At 45.6% G+C, this 16,217-nt stretch overlaps 1 pseudogene; it reads left to right on the top strand.

The window, feature by feature from the left end:
• Positions 1–14,823: 14,823 nt before the first annotated feature.
• On the top strand, positions 14,824–15,700 carry LOC119823776 (annotated as a pseudogene).
• The last annotated feature ends 517 nt before the right edge of the window (positions 15,701–16,217 follow it).

The raw sequence follows: 16,217 nt of genomic DNA, 5'->3' as shown, positions 1-16,217 counted from the left end.
CAGAGTCTTACTGTGTGACACAGGCTAGCTAACACAGGCCTGTCTCGGCCTCTCTCCTGCTAGGGTCACAGACCTAAGCTTCCGAGGAAGACCTGTCCCTGACAGGCAGGAGCCACTTCTCAGCTTTTTAAGTGGATGTGATTGTGCTAAATGACATGAGACTTTGGTCCCCAAATTTTGACTAAATGTTTAGCTATCCAGGAAGGAAAGTAATAATAAAAAGTCATCAGCATGAATTTACTTTTTATTGTAAGGCATTCCAATATTTACAAAGTAATATTTACAAAGTATTCTTCAATGAAATCTTGGTAGTGGTATCGTTTCCTCTTAAGTAATTTTCTTTTTTTTCCATTTTGGTTTTTCGAGATGAGTTCCTCCATGTAAACAGCCCAGGCTAACCTCAGCTCAAAGAGATCCATCTGCCGCTGTCTCCCGAGTCCTGGGATTAAAGGCATGCGCCACTACCACCCTGCCTAAGTTACTTTCCTTGACAAAGTAAGATGGCAGGCCATCCACATATATCTGTCCCTACCATTTTTAACTGCTCTGCAAACTCACAAAGCCTGAGCCGCAGCAAGCCAAAGCTCCTATCTAAAGCTCTAGAATGTGTTGTTGATGTCAGTGCCATTTGATGCTTGACTTAAGTTTCAAATCGGATAGTGACTCAGCACATATGGGTTCATCGGAAAGTTAGTAATTGCTTTGAATGCTTTCCAACTTGCCATGGGTCCAGAGCAAGGGCAGTGCTGCATGACTTTAGGTGAAAGCCGTACCATCTTGAAGGAAGATTCCCAAAGGATGAATTTCTGCTGATCATCCACCTTTCCTGAGCAAAGCCCAGGTTTATTACAGAGCTTAAGTCTGGGCTGGGAATCAGCTCAGCAATTTAGTCCTGCTCGCATTGCAAGGCCCAGGGTTCACCTCAGCAGGTCTGCCGATCAGTGCGTTGTCGCCTCTGATGTTTCTGGAATTAGTTACTTTTCTCCTTCCTGTGACAGAGATAGCCCACAGGTAGAGGGGTGCATTCCCCTGTGGCAGCTGGTCACACGGCATCCACAGCCAGGAAGCAGATGAAATGCTGTGTGCGGAACTCTGGTGACAGACTATTCCCGTGTCTCCTAAGGAGAGCCAATGAAGTTGATTACGCCCAAGGCCTCAGGTGAGTATTGAAAGTCGTGTGTAGAATCTCCCAGTTTATCATTCGTTATTCCTGTGTGTGAATGGTGGGCAGGCACATGTGGAGGTTGGAAGAGCCCAATTCTCTCCTTCCACCTTTCCATGGTCTGGGATCTAATACGAGGTCAGAACTCGGCAGCAGGTGAGCCCTTGCCCTGCTGCATCCGTCTCGCTGGCTCCCTGTTTCGTTTTTCATTGAAAATAATTTCTAGCATTGCCTGCCTGCTTACGGGGATAGGTTGTATCTTCTGTTTCCATCACAAGCCCGAATTCTCTGTCGGGCTAGGCTTGTCTCCAGAAGTGTGCTCCAGGTGCTAGCATCCTTTAAACTCAGGAAGCCTTCCAGCTCCTTTAAAGTCCAATCTCTTACGTCCTCTGTCCCTGCAGAGTAATCCTTTCTCTTGTATTTATTTGGGTTTGTTTCCTTTTGTGTTTGTTGTTTGAGCCAGGATTCTCCCTGTGTAGCCCTGGCCTTGACCACCTTCGTCTCAGCACTGTGTCTCCAGAATCCACATTCTCCGTTCTTTGTTGACACAGTCCAGCTACCTGTTCAACTCATCAATGCGACTATAAATTTCTCAGCCTGTCGTGTCTTTCCAACACACTCGCCCACGGTGAACTTTTCTGAGTCTGTTCATCTTTAGCCCTTCCAACTCAATGCACCCTCTGTCAGAACCCTGCAAACCCTAGATTGCGCGCGCTCTTTTGCTCTTTCCGTTTCAGTCTTGGCTCAGAGTGCCACCTAGTGCATAGCCTCTGGTACTGACAACACAGAACCCTAATTATGTTTTGTGTTTTATTAAATCTGGTTGTGTACTGAAGTCTTTGACCTTGTGTCCCCATAAAGCGAGATTTGCTTTCAGCAGCTGACATTTTCACCTTCCCTGTGGTTCGGAACATCTGGTTTGGGAAATAACCAGTAGTTTTCTAATGCCCGAGGGAAAAGTGTTTAAAAGTTTTGGTCGTTCATTGTGAGTGCTGAGAGCAGCGCTCAGTGAGTACTGGTTCGAGCCCACGCCTGCAATGGAATGCAGCTGTAAGGCTACATATAATGCCCAGAAACCAACATTCTTATTTTTGCCTCTCCAAACCTGAAAATCCATTTTGATTTGTTTCTTTATTTTACCTGTTTGTTTTCTGTATTCTGGCAAGCTACAGATGCTGAATTTGGGTTGGTTTTTGCTGTTTGGTTGGTTGGGTGGTTTGGTTGGTTGGTTGGTTGGTTGGTTTGGTTTGGTTTGGTTTGGGTGGTTGGTTGGTTGGTTTGGTTGGTTGGTTGGCTGGTTGGTTTGGTTGGTTGGTTTGATTGGTTTGATTGGTTTGGTTTGGGTGGTATGTTCTTTCCCAGCCAGGAAAGCATGCTGAATAACTTGCCCTGACAGGTTTGGCTGTAATGTATCCAGTCAACAGTAAAGCTGTGGCTTAGCTGGCTTAAAAAACCAACCAGGAGGGGCTGGAGAGGTGGCTCAGAGGTTAAGAGCATTGCCTGCTCTTTCCAAAGGTCCTGAGTTCAATTCCCAGCAACCACATGGTGGCTCACAACTAGTCTGGTGCCCTCTTCTGGCCTGCAGGCATACACACAGACAGAATATTGTATACATAATAAATAAATAAATATTAAAAAAAAAAAAAACAACCAGGAAACCAAGTTCGACCCAGCTGAGGGTGCTGCTAGAGTGCTCTCTCACCTTCAGCACTGCAGAAGGAAAAGCCACACCCCTTCCTCCAGGCTGTTCTGTTTTTTTTTTGTTTTTTTTTTTTTTTTTTTTTTTTTTTTGTTTGTTTTTTTTTGTTTTTCGAGACAGGGTTTCCCTGTAGTTTCTAGAGCCTGTCCTGGAGCTAGCTCTTGTAGACCAGGCTGGCCTCGAACTCAGAGATCCGCCTGCCTCTGCCTCCCGAGTGCTGGGATTAAAGGCGTGCGCCACCACCGCCCCAGGCTGTTCTGAACATGCTCAGGGGGCAGCAGAGAGAGGTGTGGTACCCTGTGATGCAGCTGCTCTCTTGACACAGCCCATCACCCCATGACAAGGGCACCTACTTCGTTTGTCATTACCCCCTTCCCCTTTAAAACTTTATTTTGGGGCTAAAGAGATGGCTTAGAGGTCAAATCTGCAGTTAATGCTCTCACAGAGGACCCAGGTTTGGTTCCCAGCAGCCACACTGGGTGGTTCACAACCACCTGTAACTCCAGCTCCAGAGGATTTTTGTCTCCAAGGACACTTAGATACATGATCATATACCCACATACAGACACAAATGCATATGCGTAATGAATTTTTAAATGGTTTTTACTTCCATGTATATGCATTTGCCTACTTGTCTGTGTGTACCGCATGAGCACAGGTACCCAGAGAAGTCATCAGATCCCCCCTAAAGTTGGAATTGGCAGTTATGAGTTATCTGATGTGGGTGCTGGAACCCAGGACCTCTGTAAGAGCACCAAGTGCTCATTAATGGCTGGGCCATCTCTCCAGCCAATCCCCTACCCACTCCATAGTCTGGACAGCCTCTTAGTTGCTGAGCTGACCACTGTCTACAGCGCTGCTCAAACAGCACCCACGCCACAAGGAGATAGCCAGCCTTGGCAGCTTGTCTCCCCTCTCCTGATCTCAGCATTAGTCACAGCTTCCAAAGCTGTTTCAAGAGCTGTGACAACCACAGCTGCTGCCACAAAGAGTGCCAGGCTCTGGGGCTGGGACATACTCCGGTGGGATCCTCATTGTTAATTAGGCCAGGACCCTTTGAAGCAGCAGCCCTTCCACACCAGTCTGGGCTTTTGTCCCTTTGAAGGCCAGAGCTCCTTGTCTGTTTGGCCTTTCTCATCCTCTCGGTCATGTGAAGGAGTTTTCCACCTTCCATTGCTCTCTGCCATCTGTCCTGCGTGCACGGTTTGCCTCTGTGTCCCTGGACAGTCTGGGCAAAGTGGTCAGCTCAGGGTCAGACAGAGGGAAGGACAAATACGTACTTTCTAAACTGTAAGCAAAAAAGACACTGCCCTGAGCAAGCTTGACTTTGCCGGTATTGGTCTGCACAGCCTGCTGGCCATGATGGCAGGCACGGGTGTGTGTCGAGATTGCAAGAGTCCAAGTCAGATACTCTCAATGTTGCGTTCTCAAGGTTATTCTCTGCGATGGTTAGTTATACGTGTCAGCTGGTTAGGACACGGGATACGCGGATAATTGGCCAGTCAATAATCAGTGTTGTAGGTGAGTGTGTGTGTGTGTGTGTGTGTGTGTGTGTGTGTGTGTAAGATGAAATTCAGCCAGCAGATGAAATAAAGCAGAGTACCGCCAACAAGGCACCACAGACCTCACCCAGTCTCCGAAAGGATCGGGAAGGCCGAAGTGTGGCCAATTTCAGAGCCCCAGTCCTGAACTCACTCCTCGGGTTGTGTGCACACAGCCATGCGCCCCACTGCCAGCTGCTGTGGGTCCACGCTGGAATCGGGGCAAGGCACAAAGGTCACAAGTTTGGGCTATGTCTTAAAAGAGAAGCTGTGTCTTTCCCTGCCTTGTACAGTGCAGTTGGAGACTGAGTTGTCCTCCCTGATTGTCGGGGCAGAGGAGACCAGAACACACTGGAGTATTACCTACCAGGACCTCATTGGAGAGTGTAGAAAATCAGTGGTTGCTGCTTAGCCATTGTCAGTACACAGTGAGGAGCTGTCCAAGCCAAATGTTCCCCTGACCTCTGTACAAACAGTGTTGGCTTGTTATTTTTGTTTATTTTCTGCCAACACAGTGGCCTGCACCCAAATCTACTGTTGTTTCAGCCAGTAATTGTGAGTCCACAGTTACTAGCCCACTTCTCGGGCAGCGGCTGTTCACCTCCTGCAGCTGCCACCAAATGTAGTTTTTAACTAAATCAACTATATCTCTATTGTTCTGTTTATCAATAAGACTGGGGAGTCAGAGGCCAGGGTGACAACCTGCTAGCTCAGAGAGGCTGAGGAGCAAGTAGCTGACCTTCCGTCTTCACCAGCTTCTCAGAAAGAGAGCATCCTTCTGCTCCACCAAACCAAAACGTCTCTCCCTACTACTTCCTGTGTATCTCTCTATCTTCCAGACTCCCTCTGACTCAGTCTCTATGATTACTTTCTGTTAGCTGGTTGCTGACTCCACCTCCTGACCCAAGGTTGATTTTATTTAATCAACACAAACACAAACTCGGGGGTCACAGTGTAATTGAGTCTCCCAAAACAAATTTTTACTGATGCCAGATTATAAAAACAATAAAAACTGCATGGCTGGTGTAGCTCAGTGAGAGAGCACTTGCCTTGCATAGGTACAGCCCTGGGTTCAGTCCCCAGTATTACAATAGAAGGATAATTGCATATACGGACGATCACATGCTGTTGGGATACAATTATTCATCATGTAGTGTTTAAATCAATACAAACATCCCAGTCTTCAAACGCTTGTCATTTTTCTGTGATGAAGACACACAAAGTCTTTTTAGTTTTGTTTTTCGATGCGTACCTTATGACTGTTCCCCTTGTCACCCTACCGTGAAATAGCACACACAGCTTCTTGCTCCTTAGCTGTAACTGAGCACCCATCCCTCCACCCCCTTATCGTCCCCAACCTCCGGTGACCATGGGTCACCTTCTGAATGACCTGTCTACGAGGGAAACTGCAGGATGCCTGTTTTTCTTCATCTGGCTTACTTCATTTAGCGCATTGTCAGGTTCCATCTGTGTTACAGCAGCTGACAGGCTCCACCGGGTGTTCACAGGTACCGCGTTTCCTTTGTTCATTTGTTGACACACACTGCTGTTGACTTCATGGCTGACCACTGCTGCGATAAGCGTGAGAGAGCAGATGTCTCTTGTAAATTAAGCTACACCATATGTAATTTCAGAGGGGACTGTGTTAATTATATATAATAATAATCATGCTAGAGCACTTGGTCAGGTCATTAACCCTCCTGAACCCTTCGAACACAGAAGTAATAGGACTGTCTCACAGCGTGGTCATGAAAATAGAACACAGGTTATATATTTGTCAAAAGGAACACACGATGGAATTAGTTACAACTCTAATTGGCCTTTGTTAGAGATTTATGAAGTTGAAGCAGCCTCCATTCTACAAACTAGGACAAGGGCTCCCACTGGGCAGGAGTAAAACAAGGTTTATTGCGTGAGAACAGTACACAGACAATAAAAATTCAAGCAAAGCTGATCTCCACAGCTCTGGGGACCAAACCCAAGGCCTCGAACATGCTAGGCCAGTGCTTTACCACAGCAGCACACCCCAGCTCACATTCCTGTTCCATAAAGACTGAAGCAAAGGCCAGATGCCTCAGCCCGGACTCTTGGCTTTCGGGAGAGCTGCTCGTTTGGTTAGGAAGCATTTCATGTTATTCTGACTCTGGGCTCTTGGAGCCTGGAGCAGGAGCTTGCTCCTAGCCATGACAACACATAATTTTCGTCCAGCACCTAAGGGTGTCCAGTTACTCATCATCGCTTGGTATTGAATAGCATGCCACCAGGCCACAGGAATTCTGACCGCTTCATGTCTGAAAAGCTGTTTCCTTGAGCAGAGTCTACAGTTTAATCATAATCCCAATCGACCCACCATTTCCTACAGGGCGAGGCTGCTTTGTTTGCACGACCGTTGTTATATCAAACTCCCTCAGAGGAAACTGGAGAGGGATAAGAAGAGCAAAACCCGCCCGCCCATGTGACAGGAGGACTCTGGGAATGAATGAGAGAAGCAGTAGGAACAGCCCTGCCATTCCGCTGCCCCCCACCCTTCTCTTCATCCTTCTTGGTTCATACCTTCCTGGTGCAGAAGGAGAATGTAGAATATATACATACATACATACATACATACATATATATATATATATATATATATATATATATATATATATATATAAACATTAGGCATGGGAGAAAAGATATGCCATGGTGTTCGGCAGCAATGACACAGATATACAGCCTCCCCCTTGGCAACATGGGAAGATAGGCCAAGGCAGTGGCAGAAAAGTGTGCTGTGACATAGGCTTTCTGGTGCTTTCCCTCCCGTACAAATAGCATAGTATCTCCTTTATCTTCACTTAGCCACTTAGGCTTTGGGCTTCATAGGACTCTGCCCTCTAGCGAATATGGCGCTCTTGACATTTTCCCTACAGCATCACCCCAGTGGATGTCACAGTAGCCCAGAAAGGTCAGGTTTCTTGCTCCTCATCTTTGGATGGCCAGAACAGGTAGATGCCTCGCGAAGGTCAAACCATGAACAAGGGAAAGACAGAAGTCACAATCAGCTACATGCTGACCCGAAGTCCTACTGCATCTACAGCTCACCTCCTGTGTCGTACTCAAACACACAGCCGTGGCTTCTGCATGCATGGCCGGAACCAACCACAGATTGAGAAGCCTGGGGAGACACGGTGCTCAGAGCTCAGTCTCCAAACGGAGGGAAGGAAAAACTGCGTTGAGACCAGGCTCTGCTTCTACTGTAAATTATTCCTAATTATGTAAAACTGGGTTTTCACGCTGTGTCTTTCCCTGAGAGACTCCATGTTCCAAGCATCCCTTAACTCTGGAGGGCGGAGGCGACTGTGCCCCCAGTCGACAGGTGAGCTTCATCCGTGTGGCACCACTGACACCGCAGCCTGATAAAGACATTCCTGAGAGAGGACAGGGAGCCTCCTTGTGATTTACCAGGACTGAGATCAGAAGGCCACATGGATGTATTAAAACAGTATCAGGAAAACCAGGACCGAAAGCTTATAAGACGTGTCGGGCCAGGGAAAGGGTTCAGCTCCCTTACCTACATTAATAGACTGGGCACCGTGAGGGCAATGGTCTCACCACCGTATGTCTGATAACTGGAGTGGGCATCAAGGACTGACAGGCAGGGAATGTTCCTGGGGCTTCAGCTCAGCTCAGTCTCCGGACATTGATGCAGCCTGTTCCACTGCTGACCTACGGCCTGCCTCCTCATCTCTTTGGACTTGAGCCCATCGTTTCCTGGTCTGACCCTGTTCTGCCCTCTTGCCTCAGTAGCTGACACCTTGGATCTCAAGCCTCGCTTTCCAACGGCCTGACCTCTGCAGCGCAAGCTCCCTTGGGGTTGTTCTGGGTTTCCCTGGATACCTGTTGCTGGCTCTATTTGCATTTCTCCCAACCCATTTCTAGACCCTCTTGAAATCTGCTGTATCCTCTTTACCCTGTATTCTGAAATAAAAAAAGTGTACATATAAATGTATAGCTATACTTACTGTGTGCTGAGCATGGTGGGACTCAACTTTAGTGATTAAGGCTGGGATGAGAGAACCCACCTTGCCTTAGCTGGGTTACCAAAGAAGGTGGGGTTCTGACGTGTGGCCCACCCTTGCGAACTTACTGTTGTTCTGACCCTGTGCGGAAGCCCAGATGTGTCCACCTGTTTCCGGCGTGTCACGGCTGTCGTTTTCGTGTAGAGGACGTGTGCATCCAGGTTCGTGTTTTGCCTTCTTCTGCGTCTCCTCCCTCTGCCTCCGCTTCTTTCAAGTTCTTTCATTCATTTCTTTGCTCCCAGCAGACATTTCGCCTCATGGGCATTTGACCTTTCACCTTCAGTTGCACTGATCTTTCTCTTTTCTATTCCAGCTGCCACTATTTGTTGCCAGAACTTATAAATATTTCTTTCATTGATTTCTTTGTTTTGTTGGCTTGTTGACTTTCTTAACTTAAAATTTTTTTAAATGAAAATGAATTTTTCTCATACAATATATTCTGATTGCAATCTGCCCTCCCACATCCTCCCCACCCATCCGATCGCCCGCTTTCTCTCTCTCTAGCACGCAGGGGTGGGTGCGGTGGGAGATGAACAATGAAGAAACAAAGAAAGAGATGAGAAACACAGAGGGAAAACCAAAAAAACCTACAAAAATTGTGAAATATACAAGTAAAAGACCAGTAAGGTTTTCTAAACAAAATATGAAAAAAGAAAATCTCCAAAACTGCCATTGAATCCGTTTTGTGCTGCCATCTACTGCTAGACATGGGGCCTGCCCTGAAGTGTAGTTTATATACCCAGTGAGACTCCACTGGAGAAAACTGATTTTTCCTTTACAAGTTGCAATTGGAGATAAGGTCCTGGTTAGGCCTGGAAGCTTGTGTTCACTGATCCTCTCAACCCCGGGACTGTGCAAACGCTGTGCATGCTTTCACAGTCTCTGTGGGTTCATATGTGCATCAGTCCTGGTTCCGTTTTTGCTTTTCCCAACAGGATCTCATGTAGCCCAAACTGGTCTAGAGCTTACTGTTTAGCCTAGAAGGACCTTGAACTTCTGACCCTTCTGCCTCTACCACCCAAGCGCTGGGATTACAGATGTGCACCAACATGCTTTTACTTCGTGGCATGCTAGGGATGGTGGGTGCCAAGTGAGCAGCAACACACCCGCTTCATGGCATGCTGGAGATGCTGTGTACCAAGTGAGAAAACATGTTTACTGCACGGCATGCTAGAGATGGTGTGTGTCAGGTTAGCGACACGCCCACTTCGTGACATGCTGGAGATGTTGCGTGCTATGGGAGCCCTCTACCAGCTGAGCTATATATCCAGACCCATCTTTTCCTGCTTTTCTAACTCCTATTTGAGGTGGCTTTTCACAGACAGCACAGATACCGGCCCCACCTGTCTCACGTAATATGAACAGAGCTCAGCGTTTCCTCTGTCATACACACCTTCTCACCTGCCTGACATTTAAGCCTCTGTTCATTGCTTAGTGTTGCCCACACTTAGCTCCGTATTCCTGCCTCCATGCTGGCTTACACTGTTCCGTCTCTCTTGCTTTGTTTCATGGTGCTAGACATGGAAGCCAGGGCCTTGCCCACCGGAGGCGAGCTGAGAGAGACCTCCATCCCTGAATGACTTTTCCTTTTCCTTGTACTTTCTTAGAAAGTCTTTCTGCTCTTACTGAAGGTTTTCTGAGTGTCTTTAATTTGCTGTGCTCTGCGTATGAAGTATGTACTGTAAATGTAACTTGTGGCTGGACATGGTTAGTCTCAGTACTCCAGAGGCAGAGGTAAGAAGATTGCTGTGAGTTCAAGGGCAGCCTGGTCTACGTAGGAAGGTCCAGCCTAGCCTCAGCTATACAGTGAAACTCATCTCAAACAAACAAACAAATAAATAGGTATAATTTGCTTATAATCCAACCATTCTTCCCTTTAATATATAGTTGCAGCCCTATCATTTTTAAAGGATTTCTTATTTTTAGCTTCCTTCAAAAAGCAATGCTTCACTGTGTGTGCCCTGCTCGTTTCAGGTTGGTTTGTGGGTTTCTTTTGTCAAATTTAAACACTTGTCGTCTAGTTACTTGTTTCCTCTAATACAAAGTATATTTAACCCTGTACATGTTTGGTAGCATCTCCCTCCTGTAGATTAGCACACAGCCTGAGATGGATCGGATGTAGAGAGAGGGGGAAGGAAACAGATTGTCGCTGCAAGGCCTTTGAAGGGAGCTTGTGCTGGGACACGCCACAGAGCTGCGCATGAAGAGCAGAGCTATTATTAACCTCAGACGAGCAAAGCAGAGCCACACCTAACCGACAAATGAGATGATGTGAGAGATGGAGCGGGGATTTAAAAAGAAACGAGGGGGGAGAAAAACCTAGAAAGGACCGTAATTCAAATGAGACTTTAACATAAAAGTTGTCATTTCGAGCCATCAAAAGAAGAGAAAGATAAATTATTCAGAGCATGTTGCTGATGTGACGGGAGTCAGCTGGGGAAAGGTTAGACCCCTCATACCCTCTCTGTCATACAATACTGAAGATTTAAATATAGCAATACACCCAATGATAATTCATTGATGAAGCATTCTAAGCCAAACTCCAGATTCATCCCCTTCCCAAAAATATAAACGCAAAGAAACGTTATAATTTTGGAAGATAGGACGGACTTTTTCAATGTTTAGATAAAGAGTTATAACAACATTTGTATATTAATAACATTTTTTAAAAATGTTACACTACTTAGAAAAATAGAAATCTATAGAAAATCATAGACATAAAAATAATCATTTTCAATATTCTGTCTTTATGACAATTTTATTTAAAAAACCTCTGGTCTGGGGAGAGGGCTCAGAAGTTAGGAGTACTGACTGCTCTTCGAGAGGTCCTGAGTTCAATTCCCAGCAACCACATGGTGTCTCACAGCCATCTGCAATGAGATCTGATGCCCTCTTCTGGTGTGCAGGCATGCATGCAAGCAGAACACTTATATATAATAAATAAATAAATCTTTTAGAAAAAAAATCTTTTAAAAAAGGGGGAAAAAACCTCATAACCAGGTGGTGGTGCACGCCTTTAATCCCAGCTCTCAGGAGGCAGAGGCAGGTGGATTTATTGTGAGTTTGAGACCAGCCTGGTCCACAGAGTGAGTTCCAGGGCAGCCAGGGTTACACAGAGATACCTTGTCTTGAAAGAAAAAGAAAATAAAAAAGCAAACTCCTAACATTTAGAAAAATAGACCTCTATAGAAAACCAAGAGTTGGGTATAATTTTGTTTCTTTGTTTTAGGGACAGGGTCTTCCTATGTACCTGAGGCTGTCCTCAACCAAAAATAGACATGTACAGAAAACCAAGAATTGAGTATAATTCTGTTTATTTGTTTGTTTTAGGGACAGGGTCTTCCTGTGTAGCTGAGGCTGTCCTCAAACCTCCAGGATGCTAGGATCGTAGGTGTCCAAGAAGTATGACCTTAAATATGGCAGGAGAGTTGAATCTCTGCCTTGAACACTGTGAATGCCCTTCCCTTCCCTACCCTCAGAAGTACCAGTGAGGGTTCTCTGTGAGCATCTGTTGCTGTGGAGGAGAACCCAGTCCCAGAGTACCTGATGCAGCAACAAGCTGGATAACAACACACCTAGCATGGCTGGGTGAAATTCTGTATGTTACACAAGAAGACCTGAGCCTCTCTCCTCCTGCTTCCTTCCCTTCCCGCCCCCTACTCACCCCATCCCAACATGAAAACCCAAGAAAATGTTGACATACACAGAGACCCCTAAAGTATGCCCACCCATCACTGCTAACTGAGACCAAATAGCCTTTTGGAGTTAAGATAATAGATATTAGATAAGACGGGAATCAGAAGCAAACAAACAACAGAAAGATGAAATTTGAAATTCTTAGCTACAGTCTAACCATGACGACAGGGAGCCTGGGGATTGTGGTGGGAGACCATTGCTGTTGCCAGAGCCCTGTGTTCGGTTCCCAGCACCAGACGAACAAGCAAAGGATAGCATTCTATGGTGAAACCACTTACCTGATTATAGTCATTAAATTATTAATCTCAGTGTTTAACCAAAACAGGATAGATAGGAAAGGACAGCACAGTTCTGCCCACAGAGAATCAGGGATGGGGTGACTCACGATTTCTGGAGTTTTAGTCCATGGTCACCCAGCCCTGTTGTTCAGGCCTATGACAGCATGGTTCATCTTGCTTGAAATGCATGGCATAAGAAGCCTGTTCACGCCAGGCCAGCTGGGAAGCAGAAAGAAAGAGGAAGGGGCCTGTGTCTCAACGTCTCCTTCAATGGCACACCTCCAATGAACTCCTTCCCTCCAGCTAAGTACCCCTCTGAAGGAATCTACCACCCCTCAACAGTGCCACTGGTTGAGAGCCAAAGCTTTACACATGACTCCTAGGAGGGTGGCCTTCAAGATCTGAATTATAACAGATACCAAAATCAGTTAAAACCTAGGAACCAAGAACAACTAAAATTTGCAAGTCATAAATATAACAAAAAATACATAGCTTTTTTTTTGAGGGAGAAAAGTCTAAACTTTCAGTTAAATGCAAGCAAACAAGGGAGTGAGGGAAATGAGTCAGTCTTTAAAGTGCTTGACTTGCAAAAAGCATGAGAACCTACCTTTGGAGCTCCAACACCCACATAAAAACCAGGCAGGTGGAGGTACAGCTTAAATTGTTCTATGGAGGCTGAGGCAGGTGGATCCTTGTCCTTGGTCAGTTAGCATAGGCAAATAGATGCGCTCAGGTTCAGCGGAAAACCCTCAGAAAGACAAGGCAGGGAGGCATTGAAGATAATTCACATCATCATCCTCTGTCAGCCACATGCACTCATACACGTGTGCACATGCACCAGCACGCACATTCCCACAAGAACATACACATACAACACATATAAACATGGGAAAGAAAGAAATTTAAGAACCCAAACAAGCAAACACATACAAGGCCATGAATAGATAGAGCATCTATTATATAAAACAGTCAGGATTGCTGTGTTAACAAGTCAGTTTCTCCCAGAGTAATCTTTGCATTTGATGCGATTACAGTCCTTTCCCCATGCTTTCCGTGGACTTTGACAGGCTGACCTTAAAATGCACATTAAACTGTAAAGAATAGCTGCATACTGGTTGTTCACAGCTGAAATCTCAGCACCAGACCATTGAGACTGAAGATTAATGAGTCTGAAGCTAGCCTAGGCTACGGGGTGAGTTCTGGGCTAGCTTGAACTACACTGTGAGATTCTATAAAGACATAAAGAATAAGCCAAGTGCAACTCACTATAAAGCTAAAGTAATTGAAGTAGCATAATTTGGTGTGGGACAATAATAATACCAGAGAAAGGAGCACTGAAGAGATTTACTGAGCTTAAACAGTGAAGGACACACTGTCCATCACAGGGAAAATGACAGACTGGCTTCCTCAACCATTCCACATACATTCCCAGTAACAACTCAAGAATAAAACACAAACGTGAAAGTGCTTAGAAAAGCTAGGTTTGTTCGCATACATCCCAGCATTCAGGGAATGAAGGTAGGGACAGCCAGATTTCTAGGCCAACTTGGGGCTCAAACAAAAACAAGGATTTAGGGAGAGAGAAAAAAAATACGGCAAAACACTTTAATGACCTTGAGTTGAAGAGAGAATTCTTAAATAAGATTCCAAAAACACAAACTCAAAAGGGAAAGAGCTGATTGCCTAGATCCCTCCGGGATTTGATTACATAAATATGTAAAACTCCCATCTAATATGCAGAATTTATAAAGAAGAATAAGGTTAAAAAAAGGAAAGGCCAGCAAGATGGCTCATCGGGGGACAGTACCTGCTGCCAAGCCTGACACTTTGAGTTTGGTCTTCCCCACCCACCCATTCACCAGATCCACATGGAGAAAGGGGACAACCTACTCCTTTGACCCTCCCTCAAAGGCAGTTTTAAAGGGCGAAGGAATCGTGTAAGCAGGGACACCTGAGCAGGTAGAAGCTGCTTCACCTCCTGTGTGGCCAGATTTCTGACTTAAATATAACAATAGGGTGCCAGTGACTATACCACTGATTACCAGAGCCATCTGTTCACGCCCAACTTCCTTAAATTGTTTTGTATTTTAAATAAAAAAAAATTGTATACTGTAAATTCTGATCATGGTTTCACCTCTCATCTCCCAGATCCTCCCACCTCCTTACCCATCCATCTCCATGACTTCTTTCTCTCCCTGCTTAGAAAATGGACACGTGTAAAATTTAAAAAGCTTAAAGAGGAATGCCGAACACAGGAAGAAAAATAGTTTTAAAAATTCAAAGCAGAAAAAAAAAAAACATAAAAAAAGAGTAGCCGGCTTTCCCCACTAGCACCGCCGGGCCCGCAGTTCTACGTGGAGCCACGATTGCGGGGTTTCTGTTCCGCAGGATGGGGTTTGGGAAAGTTGTCAAGAAGAAGGCCGACTTCAAGAGATACCAAGTGAGATGCAGAAGGCAGCGAGAGGGTAAAACAGACTACTATGCTCGGAAGCGATTAGGGATCCAGGACAAGAATAAGTACAACACACCCAAATACAGGATGATAGTTCATGTTACTAACAGAGACATCATCTGCCAGATTGCCTGTGCCCGTACAGAGGGGGATATGATAGTCTGCACAGCTTAAGCACACAAACTGCCGAAGTACAGAGTGAAAGCTGGCCTGACAAATTACGCTGCCGCCTATTGTACCGGCCTGCTGCTGGCCCACAGGCTTCTCAGTAGGTTTGGTATGGACAAGATCTATGAAGGCCAAGTGGAGGTGACTGGAGGTGAATACAATGTGGAAGGCGTCGATGGTCAGCCTGGGGCCTTCACTTGCTATCTGGATTCAGGTCTTGCCCGAACTACAACTGGCAATAAAGTTTTCGGGGCCCTGAAGGGAGCTGTGGATGGAGGCTTGTCTATTCCTCATAGTACCAAATGATTTCCTGGGTATGATTCTGAAAGCAAGAAGCACATCGTAGGCACATCATGGGTCAGAATGTTGCAGGCTACGTGCATTACCTAATGGAGGAAGATGAGGATGCTTACAAGAAACAGTTCTCAGTACATGAACAACAGCGTTACTCCAGACATGAGGAGATGTATGGAAAGCTCATGCTGCTATGCGAGAGAATCCAGTCTGTGAAAAGAAGCCCAAGAGAGCAGGGAAGAAGAAGAGGTGGAACTGTCCCAAAATGTCTCTTGCCCAGAAGAAAGATAGGGTTGCTCAAAAGAAGGCAAGCTTCCTCAGAGCTCAGGAACAAACTGCTGATGAGACCTAAAGCAATTTTCTATGAAGATTGTTTTCATAAAGATAATAAACTTATTGACCAAGCAGCAAAAAAAAAAAAAAAAAAAAAAAAAAAAAGAGTAGTCGGGCAGTGGTGGCACATACCTTTAATCCCAGCGCTTGGGAGGCAGAGGCAGATTTCTGTGAGTTCCAGGCCAGCATGATCTACAGAGTGAGTTCCAGGACAGCCAGAATGGTTTCCCAAAGAAACCCTGCCTCGAAAAACTGAACCAAACCAAAACCAAAGAAAGGAAGGAAGGAACGAAGGAAGGAACGAAGGAAGGAAGATTTTAAAGCAGTATAAAAAAGCATGAGGAACACATACACATGCAGATACATACAGCACACAACCAAACAAACAAAAGCATAAAATTGGAAACTAGTAATATACAATCAAAAGACCAGTAGGGTAAAAGTGCCCCAACAAAGCAGTATGAGGCATCATACTAAATTTGAACAAGAAGGAGCAACTGGGAATTGGAGCAGCAGTTTAGGTGACTTGGCAGCAT

The sequence above is a fragment of the Arvicola amphibius genome, chromosome 9, assembly GCF_903992535.2.
Source record: "Arvicola amphibius chromosome 9, mArvAmp1.2, whole genome shotgun sequence".
NCBI classification, from domain to species: Eukaryota; Metazoa; Chordata; class Mammalia; order Rodentia; family Cricetidae; genus Arvicola; species Arvicola amphibius.
The sequence above is the reverse complement of the archived record's forward strand: the minus strand, read 5'-3'. Positions and strand labels throughout refer to the sequence as shown.